Here is a 26,484-nt window from a genome sequence, read left to right on the forward strand (position 1 = left end):
CCCTTTGCATTCAGCTTCTCTGATCTTACATTTAGTGTGTCTCTTACTAACATTGTTTTTATTTAGTTCAAAATTTTTGATGTTTTAATTGGAGTCTTTGGTTCATTTATGTCTTAATATAATTTTATTTAGCTTTGCCATCTTGGAATTGTTTTCTAGTTGTGCTTTCTATTGTTTGTTCCTTTTTCCTTCTGTTTTACTTAATTTTGTATGGATCTAAGTTTTTTTTTTTTGCTATTTTTTCTTCTCTATTAGATTTTTATTTTTACTCTTTTCAAATTATTATTTTTAATTCTAACTAGAAGTTATAGCATGTATCCTTAATTTAATTTAGAGCACTTTGGTACTTTTCTACTCTCCAAAAGAATTTCATGGTATCTTTTGAGAAGTTGTTTCTTTTAATGTAATTGGATTTATCAGCTTTTGTATTTAAAATTTATCCCTTTCATATTTGTCTTAGAATTATTCATATTAGCTTTATATCCTCAGATTATAAAACTGCTTACTTTCCTTCATTTTCTTCTTAAAGCTTTAAAACATTTTCTTTCACATTTAAAGGTCTTTGAAATTATGTATTTATGTTAGCATTATTAAGACTACTGTTCAGTAAATGTCCTTTTTTTTTTTTTTTTTTTTTTTTTTTTTTGGTGGTGCTGGGGATTGAACCGAGGGCTTTGTGCATGTGAGGCAAGCACTCTACCAACTGAGCTATATCTCCAATTGCCATTGTTTAATTTGTTCATCTCAGGATATAAAAGTTAAAAGCCTGAATTTTAATTGTGGCTTGTGAGCATCAGTACAGTTAAGCAGTTCCAAGAACAATAAACCAATCATATCGTGAGGTCACTCTTTCCTGTAACTTGTGCAAAGAAGCTGTTTATCTCTGAAGATGTCATTAAACTATAACAATAGAAACATTTTGAAGCTTACACTTTAGTGAACAGAATTCATGGCAAAATTAATTTTTTTTTAACTGAGAGCAAATCAACTACTTAACTTTTGTATTTAGTTCTATTTTATGTTAGAAATCATGTTAGATACTTAGGATACAGGGTTGGGAACATAGCCCAGTGGCTGAGCACTTGCTTAGCACACATTAGGTCCTAGTTTCATTCTGTAGCACTGAGACAGGGAAATTAGGAAGGGGAGGATATTTAGGATAAAGAAGCAATTGATATCATCAGCTCTGTGTTGGATGACCTTGTAGTTCAGACGAGAAAACTAAAAACAAAAGAAGGGCATTAAAGTGACATAATGTTTGGGAGAAATTTGTATACTGGAATTCTAAAGAAAATGTGCTTGATTTGTGGAGGTGCTGAAAATACTTTTTTAAAGAGGTAATTATTAAGTTTTCCATCATAAGAGGAGAGTCTTGGTTAGGCATCTAGGGGAAGTACATAGAGCATTGTAATCAGAATCAAACAATTCCAATAGCTGAATGTGCTAGAATGATGAGGGAGCCACTTGAAGAGGTGGGAAGGGTGGGGGTTTGTCCCTTAACTTGCTGATAATTTTGGCATTGGATATCAAAGTTGGGAGCCACTGGAGGATTTTAAACAAATAACTAATTGGTACAGATTTTTTCTGTAGTTGGTTGGTGCTATATTGGGATTTGAAGGAGTAAGAGAACTATAATTCTGAGAAAAGGGTGCTGAAGACCTTAATGAAGGCACTAACAGTGGGGACAGGAAGATAGGAAACACAAAGGTTATACTAAGAGTTTGGTGTAAAGTATCTTGGAGAGTAGTTGAAGAAAAAAGTATGGTATATGGATAGTATTAAGTGGATGGAAGAGACATAAGGATGAGAATTCTAGGTGAAGGGCACATTTGGGGGGCTGGATATTGAGTTCTGTTTTAGAAATGTGAGCATGAAGACTCTGTGACCCTCTGGGTGAATATATATGTGGGTCTTAATTATAGATTGGGAACTAATCAGATTTAGATCTTGGTGAAACTGAGGTGGATAACATCAAAAAGAAGGAATTAGAGCCTGGGGTTGTAGCTCAGTGGTAGAGTTGCTTGCCTAGTTTGTGTGAGGTACTGGGTTCGATTCTTAGCACTGCATATAAATAAATGAATAAAGTAAAGGTCCATCAACATCTAAAAAATATTTTTTTTAAAAAAAGAAGGAATTAAAGAGTGTTTGTGGGGGAAAGGATTTTGGAACAGAACTTCAGAAAGTACCAAGAAGTAAGAAGGACTAGTGACATTATCTGTGGCCCTCTTTATAATGATAGAAAACTATAAATGTTTGGACTGTAAAAAGCTTATCTTTTATGGAAGTTGAGGACATATCATGTGCATACATGTAGTTGTAATGAAATTTTTTTTACTTAACATTAAATGCATGAAACAAAGTATTAACTATAAAAGCATATGATGAACTAAACATAAAATAAACTGAAAATGAAAAAAGCTAAAACCAATTAAAAATAGCTTTCACTTAATAATAAAGGGAGCCTTCTTAGGTATTGTGTTTTGAATGAAGTTAAAATAAAAAGTATTATCTATTATGTAATTATCAGCGTGTGTGTGTGTGTGTGTGTGTGTGTGCGCGCGCGTGCACACACACACACACACACACACACATACACCACTAGAAATATACTGAGTTCAACAAAATTGGGTTTATTAACTTGGAGTAGTGAGGGACAGAGCACTTAGTATGGTATCTTTTTTTTTTTTTTTTAGTTGTAGTTGTACACAGCACCTTTGTTTTATTCATTTATTCATTTATTTATTTATTTTATGTGTGCTAAGGATCAAACCCAGGGCCTCACACGTGCGAGGTGAGTGCGCTACCACTGAGCCACAACCCCAGCACTAGCGTGGTATCTTGAGCATTTTAGTTAAGAGGATGTTAGGACTTACTAGGATTCAAGTTTATGTATTAGGCGATCTGGGGACAGGGTCAAGGAACCAGGAGTTAGCTCTGGGTTGAGTATTGTCAGAAAGCAGGAGTAATTCTGTGATTGGGTATCTTGATGTTATCAAGAAAGCAAGAGGAGTGTAGTAGTGAAGCTAAAACTGGAGTTAAGGGAGCAAACCATACTAACCAGGAAAGAGGAGTGTTTGATTGATTTTTCAGTTTGAAGAGTGTTCTTGTTTTTGTCTCTGTTTAGATGAGGTCACCTGGTAGCCTTGTCTGATATGGATATTCTCTGAATTGGTTATGGTGAACAGAAGAACACCAGGCCCAACTGATAGTCCCTGCTGACAGGGCTTCCTCTTGTCTTTCTCAGTGTGTAACAGTGATAATGGAAGAGGAGAATTCCAAAAGGCTTGGACATAAATGCTGGGTTTTAGGAACTCCTCTAGTAGTAGTTGGGATACAATAGAGACAATAATTAAGGAAGGTGTGGGGATAAGATAAGGAAAGGCCAGTTGGTACATGGTTTTAATTTATACGCATGTATATAACAAACAGATAAAATGATAAAATGCTTTCAGGTTGAAAGGTTTAACATTTGGTGACAACAGTAGAGAAAAATAAGGGTAGAATTTCTAATGGTAAGATGTATACACTCATACTGAAATCAGAATTTATAATCTCCATGTGGCTGGGTTCATATCCCATAAAAATTAATCTGAGCACATTAGTGGAGGCTGACACCTCTGGGCTCATATGCACAGCATCCCCATTAGTGCTGGCGATACTCAGCGGAAGGAGCATCCTTCCTCCCTTGTGCTTTTTGATGAGGTTGTCTTTCTTGAGATGCTTTTGAAAATAATGTCTTAATTTATACACAGTAATAAACTGAGGAAGGAAAACTTACATTGTTGGAGAAGTCTGTTGACAAATTGTTTTAAGTCCTTTTTGTGTAAAATTTTTAGTACTTTTGTTACCCATCTTATTTGTTTTAATCATAATTAGAGTAGTTTTAGACAGAATATGTATAATACAAATCAAACCCATGCTATAATAGAATATTAAAATAAATGTACCTAATTCATACCCGTATTTTTAAAAATTTTATGTTATTAACTCTATAAGGAAGAAAATCTGGAAATAAATGAAGTTTCACAGTGGTAGAATTTAAGCTGTCATATAATCGAAGTTCTGAGATGGCCCATGAAGTATAAAATCCAATTTAAAGAGAGATAGAATTTAGATTTTTATTATCGTTTCATTTAATTTTTGACATTAAACTATTAATATAGGTTTAATTTATTGTTAAAATACAGATTTTAATACTTAAATCATTATTTGTGTGTATAAAATTTGTTGAAAGTCACTAGTTATATTTAACTGCTTTTTCCTCTTTAGACTTGCCAGCTGTATCATATTACAACTGCATATATAAAAAATTAATTTCTTCATGTCCATTCATTTCCTCTTGGACTCCAATATCATTTAATCATTCACTGACATTGACACTTAAAGTCAATTTTATATTTAGATGACTATATTTATTGAAGGTAGTTGTTTATTTAGTTAGAAAATCTATTATTTATTTTAATTTTATAAAGTTTACTTATACATTAGAATCTTATACACTTAAGTAAAGTGAATAAATTGTGTCTAAATTAACTATGAATACATCTGGAGAGTAAGGGAGACCAGGTAAATTTTTTGATATTGTCCATGACTGTGAATCTTAATCTTTTAATATTTTTTTTGTTATTAAGTAGACTTAAATAGTTGGTAGAAACTTGTAAGGAAATTGAAAGGCAAATTGAAAAGTAAGGAAATTACTTATAATAGATAGACATTACAAGGTTAATATCCTTATAATGTAAAGAACTCTTGCAAATTATGAAGGAAAAAAAGCATCCTTATAGAAAATGGGCAAAGGAGAGGAACATGGAAATTCACAAAGGTATAAATATAGAAATTAAGGAAATGTAAGTTGAAAGCAGCATATCATAAATGAACATTTGATAAAGATGTTGTTAGTGTTGATGGTAATACTTGAAGTGGGCAAGCTTGCAGAGAAATATACCTCTGATGGACTATATACTGATACAGGTTCCTAGAGTATAGTCTGACAATCTTTGTCCAAAATGTGTAAATAAAGACAGATGTACATGAAGATATTTATTATAGTACTATCTGTAGTAACAAAGAATTGGAAACAACTAAATGCTCATCATCTGGTGATTACTTATGTTATGAACATCAGTGTAATGGAACATTCATTGTATAGCCATTTAAAAAGAATAAAATTCTAAAACTCAGATTGTTGAACTGTGTTCATCAGTTTTTTTTATTTCCGTAGCATTACTTTGAGTACCCCTGGGAGAAGGGAGGCTGAACACATCTCTCTTCTGCATCAACCACAACAGATTTTTTTTTTGTGTGTGTGTGTGTATGTGTGTGTGTGTGTTTTGCTGAGAATCAAACTCAGGGCCTCAAATGCTTTATCACTGAACTATACTTCTGTCCTCTGTTTCTTTGTTGTTGTTTTTTTTTTAATATAAAAGTTTCAAATAAGATTTTTTTTTTTTTCTGGAAAAAGGATAAGAGAGGGGGAACATTTAGCTGCTGAAACCAAGACCTTAAAATGTTCAATGCAGCGGAAAGAAATTTGTGTTACTTTCCTAAAAAAAGTAGTGTATAAATTCTTGGGTATAGCAGGAACCCAGTATTTAAAAGAAAGTTACATTTTTTCCATCTATATGTGTGAGTGAATAAAAGGAAGTTTATGATAGTAATGGTAGTGAAAAGGTAAAAAAAAGTGATCATGGTGTTATGATTTTTACTATTTTTTTCCTTATTCTTGCCTCTTTTAATTATTATTGTTATTATTATTTTTTTTGCACTACTAGGTATTGAACCCAGGGCCATGTATAAGCTGGGCAAGCATTCTACCACTGAGCTACATCCTCAATCCTTTACTTGGATAGCTGGGATTATAGGCATGCACCACCACACCTGGCATTATCTGTATTTTCTAACATGAACAGACACTGTGATGAGGGGGAAAAACATTTCTGTCATTTTATAAATACTTCAAATGTGTTTACACATTCACATGCAAAGTTCCCTTTCGTCCTGATTTGCTCAGATCTAGCTTTGCCCTTAGGGTAACTATTCAAGAGTCTTTATCTGTATAATAAGATGCTTTTGTAACTGGACTAGGATTTTGAATTTAACAGGTAAAATCATTTTAGTTTCAAAAATAGGAAAAAAGAACACGCAAGTGTTAAGGATATTTATTAAACTTAAATTGAAAATTTGCCCTTAACTTAGAATAATAAAGACTAAGTATATGATTTATTATATCCCAGGTACTGTTCTAAATAGTTGACCTATTTTAACTTATCTATTAATAACCCTGTTTTCAAGGTATTGCTATTATATTCAGAAAGCGTAAGTAATATGACCAAAGTCATACTGCTGATTAAAGCTACCTGATAGATCAGAGTTCTATCTCATTGAAATCTGGTTCACATTACTAATTCCCTTAAAATTTAAAGCTCATTTAGATGGCAGATGCTAAAAAATATATAAATACATTGGCATGTACATATATCTTATATATTTTTAAAATCTCATTCTGTTAGAGGCTATTGGCTGAATGCAAACATTGTCCGTTTTTTGTTGCTATAACAATATACTCGAGACTGGGTAACTTTATAAAGAAAAAACATTTATTTTGCTTTTGGTTCTGGAGGTACAAGGGTAGGCTGGCATCTGTTTGATTGTGTGAAGGCCTCATGATTGCATAATGGCAGGAGCACATGCAGGAGCCAAAGAACACATCTCCAGACAGGAAGCCCAGAGCAAGTGGGAGGGCTCATGTTGCTCAACTTACTCTCATGATTGCTAACTCAGGATTCCATAAGAACTAGCTCCTTCTTATGAAAATGTTTTAGAATCCTGTCTGTGGTATCACTGGCTTTGAGTTACTGATATTTTTAAATTTTCATTTTCATTTTTTTTTTATTTTGGGTACTGGGGATTTAGCCCAGGGGTGCTTAACATCTGAGGCATATCCCCATCCCTTTTTATTTTTTATTTTGAGACTGGGTCTCCTTAAGTTGCTTAGGGCCTCTCTAAGTTGCAAAGACTGGGCTTGAACTTGCAATCCTCCTGCCTCAGCTTCCTGCATTGCCAGGATAAAAGATTTGCACCATCATTCCTGGCACTATGGTGTATTTTTAAAAGTAAGCTGAGTACCACATGTGTCTACATATACAGTGCCTATCTAATATGCTGTGTCTTTGGAACATATGTAAATCATTAGTCCTGGGAACATACACAGGTAGTTTTTCATACTTGAAAATGGCATTCCTTTCAGTATTATATTCTAATCCAGGCTTCCCATGTCGGTGGTATCTGTGCCTGACTTATTTATTCCGGTAACTGAATGTGCTAAACCATCCACATATTCTATTATCCCCATGACCCTCTGTGACTCCGTGAACCTGGCTGAGGAAGCTGGGTGGAAGTCATGTGTGCATGCAAAGACTAATAATCTCTATAGATACTTTTTTTCCCTCCCAGATAGCATACCTCCAAAATACTGTTTTGGTTTTATGAGTGTCTTAAAAACAAATGATCAGATTTCCAAGGGAAAAGGACATGTGTAAGAGAAAGGAAGATTTGTTAACAAGGTCAATCAAGTATAATGACAAATAGGTTAAAAAGACAGGGAAAAGTAAGTCAAGAGGAAGCTTGGTGCTGAAAATACCTTAGAAAATAGTAATCTGGGCGTGGTAGCACACACCTGTAATCCCAGTGACTCCAGAGGCTGAGGCAGGAGGAATGCCAAGTCCCAACTTGGCAACTAGGGAGACTCTGTGTCAAAATAAAAGAGCTGGGGATGTAGTGCAATGGTTAAGAATTCCCTAGCTCAATCCCCAGCTTGGAGAAGTGGTGGGAGCCTGGGGGAGAATGAAACCAGTAGGATTATTGAAAGGTGATGAGCTAATTAAGTAGATGTGCTGATATCCTTAAAATAAAATGAGCCATTCTTCAGGTGTTTCTTGATTTAAAAAAATTCATATCCTTAGCTGGGAGATAATTTTTAAAGACAGCTTTTCAAATATTAGAGTTGGTTTCCAATGTATGTATCAGAGATCACACACAATCATATAAGTTAATGAAGCCTTTGCTTAAAATTTTATTTATTTATTTATTTTTCTATCTGCTTAAATAAAATGCAGCTCATCAGTTCATTGTACCAGATTACAACCACTACCTTTGCTCTGTTTCCTTTCCAGGCATTCCAAACTGGTCATGAGCTTCTCTTTCCAGGAGTAGAGGTGTTTGGGGAGAGAATAATTCAGTAATGTAAAACAACAACAACAACAAAACTTTTAATATGGTAAAGCTGGGCATTGTTTATGTGTAGCCAGTGACTTATTCCATGAAAGAATAAAGAGTTGTAGAACTTATTTCATGCCTGGAAAGATCCCTTAGGGCTTTGTGACCCTTCTGTGATCATTGGAGCAGGCTGAGTACTTGAAGAGATCCTCCAATTTTCTTAGAAGAGGAGGATTTGTTTATTCTTCACCCAGCCTTGCACCAGCCATAAAGGTTTCCTCCCAAGACTGCTCTCTAATGTATAGATTGGAAGCCAAAAGTGTTCAGGTAAATAAGAACATTCCAAAATAATATGCTATATCATAGTCACTGTCTATTAATTCTCTTACATTAATGGGATTGATCTCAGTTAATAACATAACTGTAGAATTGTGCTGTATGCGATGGTTGTTCCTAGCCCTCATATGGCCATTTGAATTGAAATTATTAAAAATTAAATTACTAGGTTTCTTAGTTGTACTAATAGCATTTCAAGTTCTTGATAGCCACATGGCTAGTTGGTAGCACCATCTTGGGCATACCCATCATTGCATAAAGTTCTATTGTTAGCGCTTCTGTACAGCATATATCTTTAGAGGAGGTCATCATTTTGTCTCCTCCATGGCTCAGTGGTATGGTATGTGTTTATCATGTATAAGTCCCTGGGCTCAATCCCTAACACAGACAAAGCAACACAACACACACACACACAACCAGTTTACTGAAGAGAAGCTATTGCGCTTATGCAAACTGGGCAGTTATTCATTATAACTTTCATCGTACATTGCAATGACTGTAATTGGCAATGTAGGTAACTTTTTGTGGACAGCAATTTTGTTCAAGTTAATCAGTTATAGAGATTTACTATGTCAGACTGTAACTTGTGGGCCTCAGAGTTACTAACCTAGAAGACAGGAAATTATGACTTTTTCCTACTTTTGCCACTAGCTGGTTATAAGACTTTGGGTAAGTTAATATGGAATATCATTTATTTTTATTTGACATATAGATTTAAATTTAAATTAATTTTTTTTTTTCAATTCTGGGAATTGAAACCAGGGGCGCTTTGCCACTGAGCTATTTTATTTTCAGACCAGGTCCTCTCTGTGTTGCCTCCAGCTTGCCATTTTCCTGCTTCAGCCTCCTCATTGTCGGGGCTACAGGTGTGTGCCTCCCCACCTGGCCATGCTGGGTTACTCTGAGGCTACACAGTGATTTCTGGGGTTTCTAATGACCTGACCCTGTTTCTGTGAAAACTCATGTCTTCTGTGTGTGGAGTTATGCTCAATAAAGTACTCTTTTTTTTTTTTGTAACTCCAATTGGTGGGTACTATATTTTGTTTTAATCTTTGGCTCATTTTGTTCAGCATTTTTATCTTTGTTATCTTTTTAAAGCATTTTATCAACTGTCATTTCTGTTGATTCTAATTATAATTCAATTTCCAAGAGCTCTGTTAGGATTTTGGGAAGCTCCTGTCTTGTTTCGTAGGTACATTATAAATTTTTATCTACCTAAGGACATTAATTACAATTTTACAAGACTTCTCCTGACAGCATTTCTGTTTCCTCTAGGCTCTCTTCTATCGTTTTTGGCTCCTTTCTCTCATGGGGAGGTGTATGGTGATTCTGGTCTTTTTATTTTCATGCTGGGGATGGAACCCAGGGCCTCGGATGTACCAACGTGTTCTCTACCCCTGAGGTATAGCCCCACGTTGGCTTTCAGTTTTAAGAGTGACTTAGGCATCTACAAAACAATCTGAGAAATGTGATATTTATCTTACCTAGGTTGATGTGGGATTGTGTGAGCCAATTTGTAGTATAGTCTATTTACACACCTTTGACACTTTTCCTAATCTCCACACAACAGAATAGCCAAAGCATCATTCCTCAGCTTTAAGTAGTGCAGGTATACATGCAAAATATAGGACATGCTTGCTGGGCACAGTGGCACATGCCTGTAATCCAAGGGACTAGGGAGGCTGAGACAGGAGGATCAAAAATTTTAGGCTTAGGATGGCCCTAAGTAGCTTAGTGAGACCCTGTCTCAAAATAAAAAATAAAAAGGGCTGAGGATGTGGCTAAGTGGTAAAACACTTCTGGGCTAAATCCTCAGTATAAAATTTTTTTTTAAAAAAATGTATTTTTATATATAGAGATATATAGATATGTATCTATAGGCATATAGATATATCTATAAGTATATAGATATATAGGACAAGCTTGTTTTTTCCTCTACTGGAAGGGTCTTACCAAGTCACTGCTTGTATCGCTGGTTGTTTTCATCCTTCCTCTGTTTCATACACAAACATTTCAATATATGGGCTAAATTAAACAACTATTAGTAATACAACGTATATTTCAGGGAATGAAAAATTGAGAGATGAGTTAAATAAATGTAAATAGAACAGTTAGGGGAGAAAATACAGTTAACTATGCTACTTCTTGTTTCTTTAAGTCTTTACTTGGCTATCATTTGTATTTATAACTTTCTCTACTACATCTTCTTCAGTTTGGGTCTAAGTTAAGGTTCTTTTTCTGAAGATGTTATTACATCATCCCTAGTGAACTTGAGTTCTTGTAAGGTTTTGCTGAATATGGGAGCAATAAGAAGTGGTCTAGAATATCCCTTGGTTTCCAGATAGGTGCCTTCCTGCCACTGGGTTTAGCAATAACTCTTCTGTATTGATAGCTAAGATCAACCTTTTGGAGCTATAAAAATCTTCTCTTTTTTTGCCTTTTCAGTGGCATAAAGAGCCTCAGAAGACAGAAGGGTATACAAGACCAACAGGTATACAAATTATTGAATTTAGAATTCAATGGAAATACTGTCATAATCTCTAATGGAAGCTTTCCTCTTTTAGATGCTGAGATCTCTAACAGATCTGAATCTAGCATAGACAAGGAATAGACATTTGTTAGTAGTTCACTAGGTGTAATGGTGATGGATTCTTTGATATAAATAGACCCACGTAAAAATTACATCATATTTTGCATCCTTTTGGCTTATACCATAATCTCACAAGATTTAATTTTTTTACAATTTTTTATTTATTTATGTGTGTGGAGCTGGGAATTGAACCCAGGGCTTTGTGCATGTGAGGCAAGCACTCTACCAACTGAGCTATATCCACAGCCACAAGATTTAAAATTTTTGAATTGTTTCTTTTGAACAGATACAAAAAACCCTGACAATTATACAAACTAATGGTCTACTGTGTGATGTTTCAGTATGTGTGTACATTGTGTCATGTTTAAATCGGTTCAAGCATACATATGTATCACCTCAGACACTTATCATGTTGTGCTGAAAACTTTCAAAACTCTTCCAGCTTTCTGAAATATGCAACATATAATTGTTAATTATAGTCCCTTTACTATGCTGTAGCACTCTAGAACTTCCTACTCCTATTCAACTGACTCTTTTTTTTAAATTTTTTAATATTTATTTTTTAGTTATGGGCGGACACAACATCTTTGTTGGTATGTGGTGCTGAGGATCAAACCCAGGCCCCACGCATGCCAGGCGAGCACGCTACCGCTTGAGCCACATTCCCAGCCTCAACTGACTCTTGACTCAAACTTTCCCCAGTCTTTTTTGCTCCATGTGTTCCCCAGTCCCTGGACATTTTTCTACTTTCAACTTCTAGGAGATCAACATTTTTTTTTTAAAGAGAGAGTGAGAAAAAGAGAGAGAGAGAGAGAGAGAGAGAGAGAGAGAGAGAGAGAGAGAGAGAATTTTTTAATATTTATTTTGTAGTTTTCGGCGGACACAACATCTTTGTTTGTATGTGGTGCTGAGGATCGAACCCAGGCCGCACGCATGCCAGGCGAGCGCGCTACCGCTTGAACCACATCCCCAGCCCGAGATCAACATTTTTACATTCCATATATGAGTAAGATCATGTGGTATTTGTTTTTCTGTGCCTGGCTTACTTCACTTAACACAGTGATCTTTTTTTATGGGTGAATGTTTTTCTGTTGTGTACCACATTTTCTTTATCCATTCATCAGTTGATAGTTGCTTTTTGTTTCTGGAATATTGTGAGTGTGCTGCGGTGAACATGAGAGTACAGATGTCTCTTCAACATACTGATTCATTTCCTTTGGAGATACACCCAGTAGTAGGATTGTTGGAGCATATGGTGGTTCTACTTTTAAATTTGGGGGTTACCCTCCATGCTGTTTTTTATAATGCTGTAATAATTAATATTCCCACCAACAATGTGCAGAGGTTCCCTTTTCACTACCACATCCTTATCAGCATTTGCTTGATAGCTCTCTCTTTCTCTCTTTTTTTTTTCTTTTTGAAAATAGACATTGTAACTGTAAAGAAGTAACATCTCATTGTGGTTTTAGTTTGCATTTCCTTGATTAGTAGTGACATTAAACACTTTTGTATACCTGTTGGTCTTCTTTTGAGAAATATTTCTTTAGGCCTATTGCCTATTTTTTAATTGATTTTTTTTTTCCCCTTTGGCTATTGAGTTTTTGGAGTTCCTTGTATATTTTGGATATTGATCCCTGTCAGATGTATAGTTGCCAAACTTTAAAAAAAATTCTTTGTTTTATTTGTTTATTTTTATGTGGTGCCAGGGATCAAACCCTGAGCCTCACACATGCTAGGGAAGCACTCTACCACTGATCCACAACCATGGCCCCAGCTTTCCTTTTCTTTCATTTTGTAGGTTGTCTTTTCACCCTGATGCTCCCCCTCCCCCAACTGTGAGGAGGCATTTTAGTTTGGTGTAAATTTGGTCTATTTTTGCTTTTGTTGCCTTGCTTTTGGGGTGTTGTCCAAAAAAACCTCTTGCCTGTTCTGATGATCAGCCCTATATTTTCTTCTAGTAGTATCATAGTTTCAGGTCTTACATTTAAGACCTTATTCCATTTTGAGTTGATTTTTGTAACTGGTGAGAGATCGAGATCTAGTTTTATTCTTTAGAATGTGGATATTCCCAGCATTATTTATTGAAAATAATTTTTTCTCTTCCTGAATTGCTTTGGCACCTTTGTCAAAAGTCAGATTACTATTTTACATAATGCCCTATTAGTAATTGTTGTATTCTGCTACCTTTCCTATCCCCTACTATCCCCCCTCCCCTCCCCTCCCATCTTCTCTCTCTACCCCATCTACTGTAATTCATTTCTCTCCTTGTTTATTTGTAACCGACGTGATTCTGCAATCTGCATTTGGGGTAAAATTGGGGGTTCATAACCCACTTCAATCTAATGTATGAAATGTCATCGTTATATAGCTGTATACTGAGTGATGTAGTCAAGTAGTGTAAGTGCTATACTCAGTTCTTTTGTATACTTTGCCCTTTATGTTTCTATATGGATTCTAGAAGCATTTTGTACCCCAAAAGCCTGATGAATTTGTGGTTGGGATTTGTTGAATTTGTCAAACTGTAGAGAATGAACAGTTAACAACATCGTATCTTCCATTCCATTACATAGTGGCTTTCCCCATTATTTAGCTGTTTTGTAGACTTCACTGGAAAGCTCTTACACATCTTTCCTTTAATAATTTCTCAGTTATTTTGTGTTTTTGATATGGGATCTATTTGTTAATTTCTGTTTTCCAGTTTTTTTGCTGTTAATGCATAAATATACAGTAGATATTGGTATCAGATTTGCTTCCCTTCATTTATTATGGTGGTCTAGTGGTTTCCTTGAAGATTCCTTAGGGGATTCTTCATAAATAGTCATAATATCTGTAAATAGAGACATGTTTGCTTTTTCCTTTCCAGTATTGCTGCCTTTTAACATTTTATTGTAATGGCTAGTACTGAGCATTGCCTCCCATTCCCAGGAGAAAGGATTCAGTATTTCATTATTAACTTTGACTTAGCTTTAGACTTTTCAGAAGTGCCATTTAGTGGATTGGGAATATTTTCTGTTGGTCAAAGTCTGCTGAGAATTTTTGTTGGATTATATTTTAGTTGGCTCATTTTGTTATTTTCAGTTATTCCATTTCATCTTGTACCTCTTCTGGTTAGTGAGTAGAAAAACCATACCTAGACTCAGTTTCTCCTACTGTATACTCACAACACAGAGTCCTTGAGATCTCTCTTTTATATGGAAAAAAAATCACCAAATGTTTGAGGTTTTCCACCACCAGCAAGCAAACAGACATGGGCTGGGAGTTCATTTCTGACACTATATAGATAGTGTCAGATTCCACAGGTTGAACGCTCAGTCCCATAGGACTGCCCTCATCTCATTGCAAAGCCAGCCCTCCGGAACTTCAGAGTAACTGCAATTTGGGATTTCCACTACTTCCTCCTTGAGTTTGATAAATTTGCTAGAGCAACTCATAGAACTCAAAAGAATACTAAACTTACATTTACCTGTTCATTATAAAGAATGTTTTAAGGATACAAATAAGCAGCTAGATAAAGACATACATACATAGGACAAGGTCTGTAAGGACCCTAAGCACAGAGAGCTTCTTTCCCTGGGGAGTTTGGATATGCCATCCTCCTGGCACATGAATGAGTTCTTTTTATTATTGTTGCAATACCAGGGATTCAAAGCCAGGACCTCATGCATGCTAGGCAAGTGTTCTATCACTGAGTTACCCAGCCCTGGGAATGAATTCTTGTTCACCTTCCTGTTAGCTGGCATGTATTCAGCTGTGTAGAAGCTCTCTAAACCCCGCACTTTGGGTATTTATGGAGACTATTACACAGGCTGGATTGAAGCATGGACAACCATGCAGAAATGCGATTGGACAAAAAAGGTCTGATATAAAGCCGATAAACTGAGTGGGGAAATTCAGCGCAGCCTGTCTGTTCAGATTCTTCTTGGCCTCTGTGTAGCATTCCTTCCTTAAGGGGATGGGCAGGACACCTTGTGAAATGGGGGTCCAATGGTCTACTATCAAACAGGATTAGTCAGAGAATTTCTTAATAGCCAGCAGGTTGTGGGTAGGGAAAGATAAGAATACATTTTTGGTTTCTGTGATCTGTTTTGAAGAAGATAAATTCTAGTCTCTGTGACCTGCCTTGGGGAATAAAAGAGCAGATGAAAGAAGAACAGGAGTAGGTCAGAGGGAGAGAGATTTTGGTTTCTGAGGCCTAAAGTGCCATGACATTATTTTAGTCACTTATAATAATAACGAGGGACATGAAAGTGGCATGGGTGTGATAAACCCATTTTGATTTCTGGTTTCGGTAGTTCACGTTCTGTTTTTTTCTTGCCAAGCTACCTAAGGTTTTATCCAATTTATTGACAGCCCTAACTTTTGGCTGTCTTAGTTTTCCTCTGTTGTTTTACCCTCTATTTTATTGATTTTTTTCTTTTCTTTTGTTCTCTCTCTCTCTCTGTCTCTCTCTCTCTCTCTCTCTCTCTCTCTCTCTCTCTCTCTCTCTCTTCTTTTGTGGTGCCGGAAATTGAACCCAGGGCCCTATGCATTTGAGGCAGGCACTCTACTAGCTGAGCTATATCCCTAGCCCCTGTTGATTTATTTTCTTGTTACTTTCTTCCTTTACCAACTTTGAGTTTGCTTTGTTCTTTTTTTTCATAGATTCCTAGGAAAAACCCTATGACATTGGCTTGAGATCTCTCTTTTTATATGAAAAATATAATTACTTAATTCTGCAAGTTTTTCTCCATGGATAGTTTTAGTTACATCCTACAAATTTTGATACATTTAAAATTATCATTTGATTAAAAATTAATTTTCCATGTGATTTCTCCTTTGATCCATCATATTAATATTATACATTATTTAATTATAGATGTTTCTATTGGTTTTTATTTTAATTCTGTTTTGATCAGAGGACATGCTCTGAAATACATTGAAATTTTATTTTCCCTTGGTGCTGGGGATTGAACCCAGGTCCTAACACATACTAAACACACTTTCCATAACAGAGTTACATCCCCAGCCTTGAAACTTTTTTGTTGAAGGGAGGTACCAGGTATTGAAGTCAGGGGCACTCGGCCACTGAGCCAGATCCCCAGCCCTAATTTGTGTTTTATTTAGAGACAGGGTCTCACTGAGTTGTTTAGTGCCTCGCTTTTGCTGAGGCTGGCTTTGAACTTTTTATCCTCCTGCCTCAGCTTCCATAGCCACCAAGATTACAAGCATGCGCCACGGTGCCCAGCTTGAAACTTTTTAAAAATAACCCACTATTACTGTCTATGGGCTATGTGAAATTGCAGAGAATTATTTTATATTTGTTGGGTGTAGTCATTTGTTTTTCTTTTTTTTTTGTATGAATGTAGGTTAAAATAAATAAAATAAATGATAGTTTTTAAAGGTCTCAAGTGATTTTTTTTTTCTCTACTTCTAATCATGGAGGATGGTATATAAAAAACATCTCCAGCTATCCTTCTGTTTGGGATTTGTCTAATTCTCTTTATAATTACAATTCTTGATATGTCTTAGGGCTCTGTTAACAGGCAATATACATTTATGGTTGTTACGACATTTTAATTAGTTGGTTATTTAAAAAAATATTTATTTTTTGTAGTTGTAGTTGAACACAATAACTTCACTTTATTTATTTATTTTTATGTGGTGCTGAGGATCGAACCCAGGGCCTTGCATGTGTGAGGTGAGCACTCTACCACAGCTATAACCCCAGTTCCTAATTAGTTTGTTTTTAAAAATTTCATTATGGAATTTCTCTATTTCTGATTGTACTTTGTCTTAAAGCTTTTCTGATGTTAGTGGTATAACAAAGCTGTAGCCTTCTTATTCCTTTTTTTCATATTTTGTCTTTTTCTATCCTCTTTCAGCCTTTTTGAGTATTTATAAAGTGGCTCTCGTGTAGGCGGCAAATCGATTAATCTCTGCATTTTAGTTGTGTTAACTCCATTGACAATGTAATAATGGTTTGTATGTCTGAATTTGGATGTACCACTTTGATAATTTCCTCTTTACCTCTTTTTTTGTGAATAGCTAACTTCCTCCATTTCTCCTACTTGTATATTAGTGTATTTCTAAAATTCCTCTATAATTAATCCATTGGTTTCCTAGTTATATACTTTTTGGTACTGTTTTTAGTAATTGCTCTAGAGTGTCCATTCTAAAGGGGATGATATCACAGTATGGTGGTGAGAATTATTTTTTGTTGGGGCAAAAGGATTCTAAATATTATAGTAGTTTGTGGTCCTTCAAAGAGCCACAGTAGGGGTTAGGGTTGTGGCTCAGAGAAAGTGTGCTCACCTAATATGCCTGAGGCACTGAGTTCGATCCTCAGCATTACATAAAAATAAAATAAAGGTATTGTGTCCACCTACAACTAAAAAATATTTTTTTTAAAAAAAGAGCCACAGTACATAAGCAAATATTTATGGTACTAAAATTCACATTGGGAAACAAATAGGAAAAAAAGGCTCCTAATGGGAGAGTATAATTAAAAAGTAAGAGCACTGCTCTAGGTTTGTAATACATGTTCCTCCTTAAATTATACATAGTATATGTGGGCCTAATATTTTGCTACTTCATGTGAAGTCAGAGTTATGTATTTTTTAAAGTCAAGTCTATAATTTTTCCATTTGATGAAACATAGGATCATAAATTTGTTTTTTAAAATATGTTTTTATTTGTAGATGGACACAATACCTTTATTTTGTTTATTTTTTCATGTGGTATTAGGGATCAAACCCAGTGCCTCATGCATGCTAGGCAAGCACTTTACCACAGAGCCACAACCCCAGCCCAATAAATTTCGTTTTTAAAGTTGCTTTATTTAGCTATCATCTGTTAAGTAGATAATTGTATAAGTTTATTTAGCCATTGTTTACTGAGTACTTAATTTCAAAGAGGAGAAATAAAATAAAATACTCTTCCATAAAAGAATCAATTTCATATGATTCATTATATTAGCTAAGAAGTTTTGTGGTAAAAGTTTAAAAGCTAAGAAAATTAAGGGATAAAGGGTGAGTATGGGTTGAGTAGGGAGGCCTGCTGGAAGCCAAAGCTTCAGGATTCTAAATCTTATATTGATTGTGAATGTGTTATTGAGGAGTGATTGAATTTTTCCAGAGTATGTTATACTGGGCATTTCGATGTACAGGGCTTTTGGTGGTAATAGGTAGAGCTTTGAGTCCTGGTTCTGCCATTTATCAGATAAGACCTTAGGGTTCTTCATTTCCTCTTAAAGATGAAAAGATATAGCTAATTTTTTTTTTTTAGAGAGAGAGAGAGAGAATTTTTTTAATATTTCTTTTTTAGTTATCAGTGGACACAACATCTTTGTTTTGTATGTGGTGCTGAGGATCGAACCCGGGCCGCACGCATGCCAGGCGAGCGCGCTACCGCTTGAGCCACGTCCCCAGCCCTGATATAGCTGATTTTTATTTTCTCCCTTTCTCTTTCTCACTTTGATGCTTCTGTCTGCCTCTAACATATATTGAGTACTTGGTATGTTTCTGGGATGGTTTTAAGCATGGAAGTGAGAAATTATATTTCCTTTCCAGTAGTTCATAACTTTCTAAGAACCAAACATATTGTAATATGGAATGGTGTTACAATAGTGCTACATATGGTATGCACTTGGAACAAGGGAAAAGGAATGCCTACATTTTTCTTGAAATTGATATAAAAGGCTTTGAAGAGGAGGTAATATTTAAATTGAAACTCAGTGATGTACAAACATTTGCCATGTGGGGACAAGGGATAAGGTAGTTTGGATCAAATGATTCTGCAGGTAAAAGCATTCAGCCATTGCTGCTAATGATACATGCTCAGTACATACTTGTTTTGTCTCAGCTGTTCCTTACCTGTGTGCAAGTGGGGGAGCACATTGGAAACTTAAATAATATAAACTGTTTACTGAACTGCGGACATTGGGCTAAGCACTGTTTTAGGTATTTTACATTTTATTATTTGGGACCCATTAATAATTATAGCAGATAGTTGTTATTCCTAGAGAGATTATTAGTTTATATATAAGGAAATTGGAGCACATTTTTTAAAAATATTTATTTTTTAGGTGTAGATGGACATAATGCCTTTATTTAATTAATTTATTTTTTGTGTGTTGCTGAGGATCAAACCTAGGGCTTTGTACATGCTACATGTACCACTAGCTACAACCCCAGCCCTTGGAGCAAAAAAAAAAAAAAAAAAAAAAAAACTTATTTTAAGTAAGTTTGTGGTCAGGCAGCTTGAATTTGTAAGTAGGAGAATCAACATTCAAATCCAGGATTTTTTCCAATGTCATTTGAGAAGTGTTGCCAATTTTATTGCATCCTTTTCAGCTTTGAAGTACAGGTCAGATGGAGGGATTTATGTAAGGTTTCCTTTAATATTCAAGACAAGTAATGATCCTATTCTTGTGCAATTATTTGATAATTTGGAGTAAATTGGATTTATTCTATTTAAGTAAAATTCTCAGCAAACATTTACTTCAACACTACCACCATAGTTTTTAAGCTTCTGTTTTCTTAAGGGATTTAAATTTAAAAAAAAAAAAACCTAAAATCTTGCTCTTATTTACTGAATTGGGACATACTAAGCATGCATAAAGGAAAATTTCTGTTTTGACTAAAAAATAGTCACCATTCATTTCTATCTGTGTCCACATAGACAAGGAGAAGTCATAAAGATTTTTTAAAATTCTTATAACTAAAAGTAGTGATGTATATTTTATTACAAAAAGAAAAGAGGGAGCCTTGTCCAACTGTATCCAACTTGTCCAAGGTTATATAGGAAGCACATTAATTTTATCCGTTCTCCCTCCTTCCCTCTTTTCATCCTTTCTTTCTTCTCCCTCCCTCCCTTCCTTCCTACCATCTCTTACTTTGTTTTTGTCCAAATTTTTAAATATTTTTTCATCTTTTACTTCCAAAACACTTAATTGTGAATTGAACCCAGGGACCTCTGTCTCTGAGCTACATCTCCAGCCTTTTTATTTTGACTCATGTTCTTGCTGAGTTGCTGAGGCTTGCATTAAACTTGAGATCCCTCTGCCTCAGCCTTCCAGGTTGCTAGGATTACAGGCATGCACCATGGTGTGTGACTCAAAGATCATATTTCTGAAAAGGCTTTTGAATTCTCTGATTGTTTTTGTTCTTGTTTTATTAAAGCTATGTTGCCTTAAATATCTCTGGGAGTACTAATTAAATGATGTATCAGGTTTTTTTGGTTTTATCAATTATCTTGACCTCACATGTTTTGTGATTCTTGAAGAACTCTTCAGGTGTATGAATGAGGAATAAGAAGGAGGGATAGGAATGATTTAAGGTTGAATGGGTAGGTAGCTGACTTACACCAGTGTTTTTCTAGTTGTGTGCAGGCTTCAGCATCTCCCTGATATTTCCTTCAGTATCTGTAGAGAAGTGCCTCTTATTTGCCTTGAGGCATTATTTGGCTGTGTCATGAGTGTAGGTAGGTATAGGGGTGGAAGAAGGGAATGAGCTTTTGGTTCTTACACCATTAACACCTCAGTTTTAAGACCTACTGTGTTCTTGTCCTTTGTCACAGGCATTGTGTCTTAGCACAGCCTATTAGGCCTTTGAAGAATATTGGTTCCTACTTCAGTGCAGCTCTTTCTGTTAGTTTTCTAGGGTGTGGTTTCTTTAGCTCAGCTTTTAGTGAACATTCTAACTTAAATAAATTTGTTGAATTCTGTTTTTTTGTGTACATGTGGTATTGAGGATTGAACCCAGGGGCGCTTAACCACTGAGCCACATTCCCAGCCCTTTTAAAGATTTTATTTAGAGACAGGATCTTGCTGAGATGCTCAGGGCCTTGCTAAGTTGCTGAAGCTGGCTTTGAACTCATGATCATACTCCTAAACTGCTGGGATTACAGGTGTGTGCCACCACTCCTGGCTGCCATGCAGCTGAATTCTGTTTTCTGTTGATGGCATCCTTCCCATTATCTTCCTTGTTGTGAATCCATTTTATTTTATTTTGTTATTATATTGTCATTTTGATGGCTTTTAAAGACCAACTTGAGGTGAGTCTGTACAGCTTGCTATCTTGAACTGGAATAAAATGTATTCTTATTTCTGTGGAGAATCATATAGCTACACTTACGTGCCTTCCCAATCTGGTTGGAGAGAAATTATGTGCCAAGAGAAATAGGTAATGCTATCATTACTGTCTGGAGACATGGGTAAAAATACTTGACAAATAAAATATAGCATTTGAACTGCTCTCATTTGACTCTATATTCCTGTTATTATTCTTTTAAACAGTAGGGAGGAGGAACATATGTATAGCAAGGAAATTGAAAGCTCATCTATTTGTAATTCTGTAATATATTTGTGTCACAATGAATTTTAAAAGTTGGAATAAAAATAAAGGGAAACAGAGAAAAGGGAATCTCACTTTGTTGGAAGAAGAGGAACCAAATTAGCTGTTCATGTATGATATACACATTCAAAATTGGCCTGTCCCATTGTAAGCACACTGTGTTTTAGCACACATCAGTAGTTCCTTCTAAATACTCTTCATTCATTTATCATTTATTACTTTGTTCCTTTATTCATTCAGTTCCTGATTTTCTTCTATACAGAGTATGTTTTATTTTGTCCCAACAAATTAGGTATAGATGAAAATATAAGCCCATATGTCAAAAGTTCTTCTATTATTATGTACAACTTTTTTTTTAAAAAATCACCAATCTATATTCTTAGACCAGTCTTCATGTATTGTGAGACACATCAAATGTAGATGATAATGGGTAGAAGGAAGAACAAGAAAAAAGTCCACTTTAACTTTTGAAAGGAGTCATTGGATAGCATTGCTACCTTGAACCATTGCAATACTGTCTGCTTTTTTTTTTGTGTGTGTGTGTGTGTGTTGGGGGGTACTGGGGATTGTACCCAAGGGCCCTTTACCCCTGAGCTACATCGCTGCTTTCTGCTGCTTTCTGTAGTGAGACAGGGTCTCACTAAGTTGCTCAAACTGACCTCAAACTTGCAGTCCTTCTGCCTCAGCTTCCTAATATGCTGGGATTACAGGCATTCAACACTGAACCTGGCTACATTTTATTTATTTATTTATTTATTTATTTATTTATTTATTGTGGCTACATTTTATTTCTGATGAACCATATATAGTGTCTTTGACATTAAATGAATTTTATGATATTCTTTTTGTGACATTCTTTTTATGACATTGAAAGAATTTTGGGCTGGGGATGTGGCTCAAGCGGTAGCACACTTGCCTGGCATGCCTGCGGCCCGGGTTCGATCCTCAGCACCACATACAAAGATGTCGTGTCCACCGATAACTAAAAAAAAAATAAATATTAAAATTCTCTCTCTCTCTCTTTAAAAAAAAAGAAAGAATTTTATGCACTGGAAGTAGAAGTAGGTAGAAAAAAATCTGGTTTTGCATGTGCAACTCATTTATAAAAGAATTCAGTCCATTTTTTTCTTTTTTCAATTGAGAATTAGACTAATAATCCTTGAGTTTATTGATGCTAACTGTAGAATTATTTTAAGTACTTATTGAGTGGTAGCTATTTGCAGGCATTATGTTAAGCCCTTTGGAAAATACTTGGAAAAAAGATGTATATTACATTCTTAGTGCGTGAACTAAAGAGTACTAAAGAGTAGAAGATGAGTCCAAAAGAGCAAATGAGATGTAAGGCATATACAGATATTTGCATTACATGGCAGTATGCTATAGAAACTATAATAGAAAATTCAATTAGGTGAAAGAGAAAAGAAAAGAATTTGGGACAATTGAGGATGGTGACATAAAGGATCATGGAACTATGCCTTGAAGAGTGAGTAAGATTTTTGGTAGACAGCTGAGTAGAAGAGTGTGTCCTCACCAAAATAAGCTGGTATAGAGAGCTGAGATGATCTTCAGGGAAGTTCAAGTGTACCAGTTTTACTAAGAAAAGTGTTGCATTTTAGAGAAATGGAAAAGGATATGGCAAATGTAAGTAGAGGTAAGATTATAAATTCTCATCTAAGCAAGATATGAGTGTTATTGTAGATTTTGGGATGTGAGACTAACAAGCAAAAATATATTCAGAGGGAATATGCAGATGTGAAAGATACTGTAGATTGGGAAGGAGACTCATGTTGAAATATAATAACTATTATACATATCCTAATAGAGGATGTTAGGGCTCTGAAGTGGGTAACGGCAATCCAGATGGGGCAGATGAAAAAGAGATTATGAGAAAGAATGTATAAGATTTAGTAAATGGTTTAGGTAAAACTAAGAATCCATATGACTGGCTGGGTACAGTAGTGCAGACCTGTTATCCCTGTGGCTCAGGAAGCTGAGACAGGAAGATTGAGAGTTCAAAGCTAGCCTCAGCAAAAGTGAGGTGCTAAGCAACTCAGTGAGACCCTTTCTCTAAATAAAATACAAAATAGGGCTGGGGATGTGGCTCAGTGGCCGAGTGCCCCTGAGTTCAATCCCTGCCACCACCACCCCCCCCCCAAATAATGGATTTTTAATAAAAATTTGCAGATCAAGGGGAGAAGTTCATTTTTGTGACCAAATATAATGAACTAATTCCCTACCTTTTAACAAATCTTTTCCACCTGTATGGCAGCTATGTTAATAAAATAGCAAAGACAGAATATTCTCATAATTCTCTGTGAATTGTAGTCTTTGTATTGCAGAGCCATTGTAAGGATAGTCATTCTTATTTTTGCTCAGGTATTATGACAGGGGAGGAGGGGAGAGTGTGTATGGTGGAATTAGAAAAAAAAGTGTTCTTTCCAAATGTCATGACAAATAGTCAGAATTTAGCTTTAGATTTGAGAAAGTAGTTCACTTATAAATGATAACCTATCAAAAGTCTTAATGATGTTAAATGAAACTAAGTTGGTGAAAAACGCACCTGTATGCTAGGAACTAGGAGATAAGTGATAGAATTTTTGTTGCTGAAGCAAAACATGAACATACAATATCTAAAATTAAAACTGCTGTTCCTTCATTCTCATAATTTCAGTAGTTCAGCTGTGTTTCACTTCATCCCACTTACATATACAGTTTCTTGAGTGGGAAGGAAGAAAGGGAATGAAAACAAAAAGAGCTATTTATAATTAGTGCAGAGAAAGCTTAGAAGAAAAAATGAGATGATGCTGTAGAATTGTTAAAATAGCTTTAAAAATGATGATTTGTTATTTTAAAGAGTGCGGACAGTTGTGGGTTTTTGCCCTATCAGGTAGCAAAGTGGTGCTATCAAATTGTAGACTTCATCATGAAGGATTTCACTGTCAGGTGATCATCACTAGAAATAGGTTAGTAACTCTGATATCATGTATCATATTACTTTATCACAATGAACAGTCTCCTTTTGTGTTACATTTTGAAGTGTTTCTATTTGTTCCTTGTAATGATTTGGATTATATATAATTACAGTCCCCTTTATCTGAAAAGCACACATTCTATGACCCCTCTGGGGGATGCCTAAAACCAAGGACCCATGGGAAAAACACTGTGTACCTATCCCTGTGTGTACTGTTTTGTCCTTTAAACCCATAACACAAATCTAATGCCTTTACCAGCTTCACTAAGCACTTGACACTCTACTGTGGCTATAACTTTTGCAGTTTGAGGTGCAGCAGCAAAAACTAGTATGAATTTCTTTTTCCTTCTTTACAATGTCATGGGTAGATTTGTTTTTATCATAGGTCTTAGCAACATCAGCATCAAGTCAAGAACTTTCACCTTTTCATTTAAAGGAAGCAGTTTATAGCTTCTCCTTTTTGTGTCTTAATTGCCCGCAACACTACTCCTGCCCTTTGGGATCATTATTAAGTAAAATAAGGACTACTTCAACACAAGCAGTACGATACAGCAAGTTTATCTGATAACCAAGATGACTACTGTGGGAAGTGTATGCAGAGTGGTCCCACAGAATGAAGGGGATGATTTAAGTCCTGGGTGGTATGGAGTGGGATGACCAGAGATTTTATTGTGCTATTCAGAATGGTAAGCGATTTAAAACGTATGAATATTTTCTGACTGCCATTGACTTTCAGGCAACTGAACTCCTGAGATGCAAAACCATGGATAAAGGGGACTACTGTATTTAACTGCTTTCTGTTACTTTAATAAAACACTTGTGGCAAGGTAATTTTAAAAATTTAATGTAGTTTATAGTTCCAGAAGTTTAAAGGCCAAGACTAGGTGGGGTGGAGAGCATTGGTTAGATCTCTGGCAAAGGCCCAAAGGTAGATGGCTTCATGGCAGGGGCACATCTGAGAACAAGAGACTCTGCAGTCTCACAGTCGCTTCCAAATGCATGTGACTGACTTCTTCAAGATCTCCCTCTTAGCCAGGTGTGGTGGTGCACACCTGTAATCCCGAAGGCCGAGACAGGAGGATCAGAGGATTGAGAGTTCAAAGCTAGCCTCAGCAACAGTGAAGCACTAAGCAACTCAGTGAGACCCTGACTTTAAGTAAAATACAAAAAGGGCTGGGGATGTGCTCAGTGGTTGAGTGCCCCTGAGTTCAATTCCTGGTCCCCCCCGCCCCCCCCCCCTAAAAAAAAAATCTCCCACTTAACGGTTTCACACTGTTTTCTAATGCTGCATCAGGAGACCAGGCTTCCAGTATTGGAACCCTTGGGGACAAACCACAGTGAATTGCCTTTGGAATCATGAACTTGGCCGGAGTCAGGGTGAAGATTTTCTGGTTCTGTATTTCCCTAAGTACACTAGTGATCTGTGCTTATAAAGAAGATTAATAAAGAACCTTAATTGATCCCCATAAGTCAGGATCAATCAATTCAGGAAATTGCTGAGTTTAGACACATTAAACAAGATTTTTATTATGGTGGCAGTGATGGAGGGGAAGATGTTTCTGAGACTAATATGCTAATCTGATTGGCCCAAAAAGAAACATATAGGATTTCACAAACTTATTTTACCACGAATTCTTGTTTCTGTGGAGTCTTTTTCAGATTTATTGTTAACTCAGAATTCAAATGGCTTGAATTTACAGACAAATAGAAAGTAAATTAAATAGTTTATTCAAAGCTTACTTGAAGAACTGGATTTGAACCAAGGTCTTCTACCATATTGTATTTCTTTCTTTTGCCCCTTCCCCCCAGATGCAGAAAAGTCTCTTCAAACTACATGGTATTCCAAATTAGATTTGTCAATTGTACATAAAAGGGTTTGAAGAAGAAATAAAACTAATTACTGAATTATTTTTAGTAGATTTTGAATTGGCATATTGACTTTGATGAAAATAGTAGGATTGAAACAGCCAATGAGCATTTGACATTAAAGTTACAGTTTTGTCATTTGGAAATTAAATTTTTTGCAGAACTCAGCAGTTTTC

At 35.6% G+C, this 26,484-nt stretch overlaps 1 protein-coding gene across 2 annotated transcripts in view; it reads left to right on the forward strand.

Moving 5' to 3' along the window:
* Positions 1 to 26,484, forward strand: part of LIN28B (lin-28 homolog B) — a gene marked incomplete at both ends in the record, with an annotated part of 114,461 nt that overhangs the window by 38,774 nt on the left and 49,203 nt on the right. The gene's annotated exons all lie outside the window — the stretch shown is intronic.

Source organism: Spermophilus citellus, assembly GCF_964194105.1.
Source record: "Spermophilus citellus genome assembly, chromosome: 5".
NCBI lineage: Eukaryota > Metazoa > Chordata > Mammalia > Rodentia > Sciuridae > Spermophilus > Spermophilus citellus.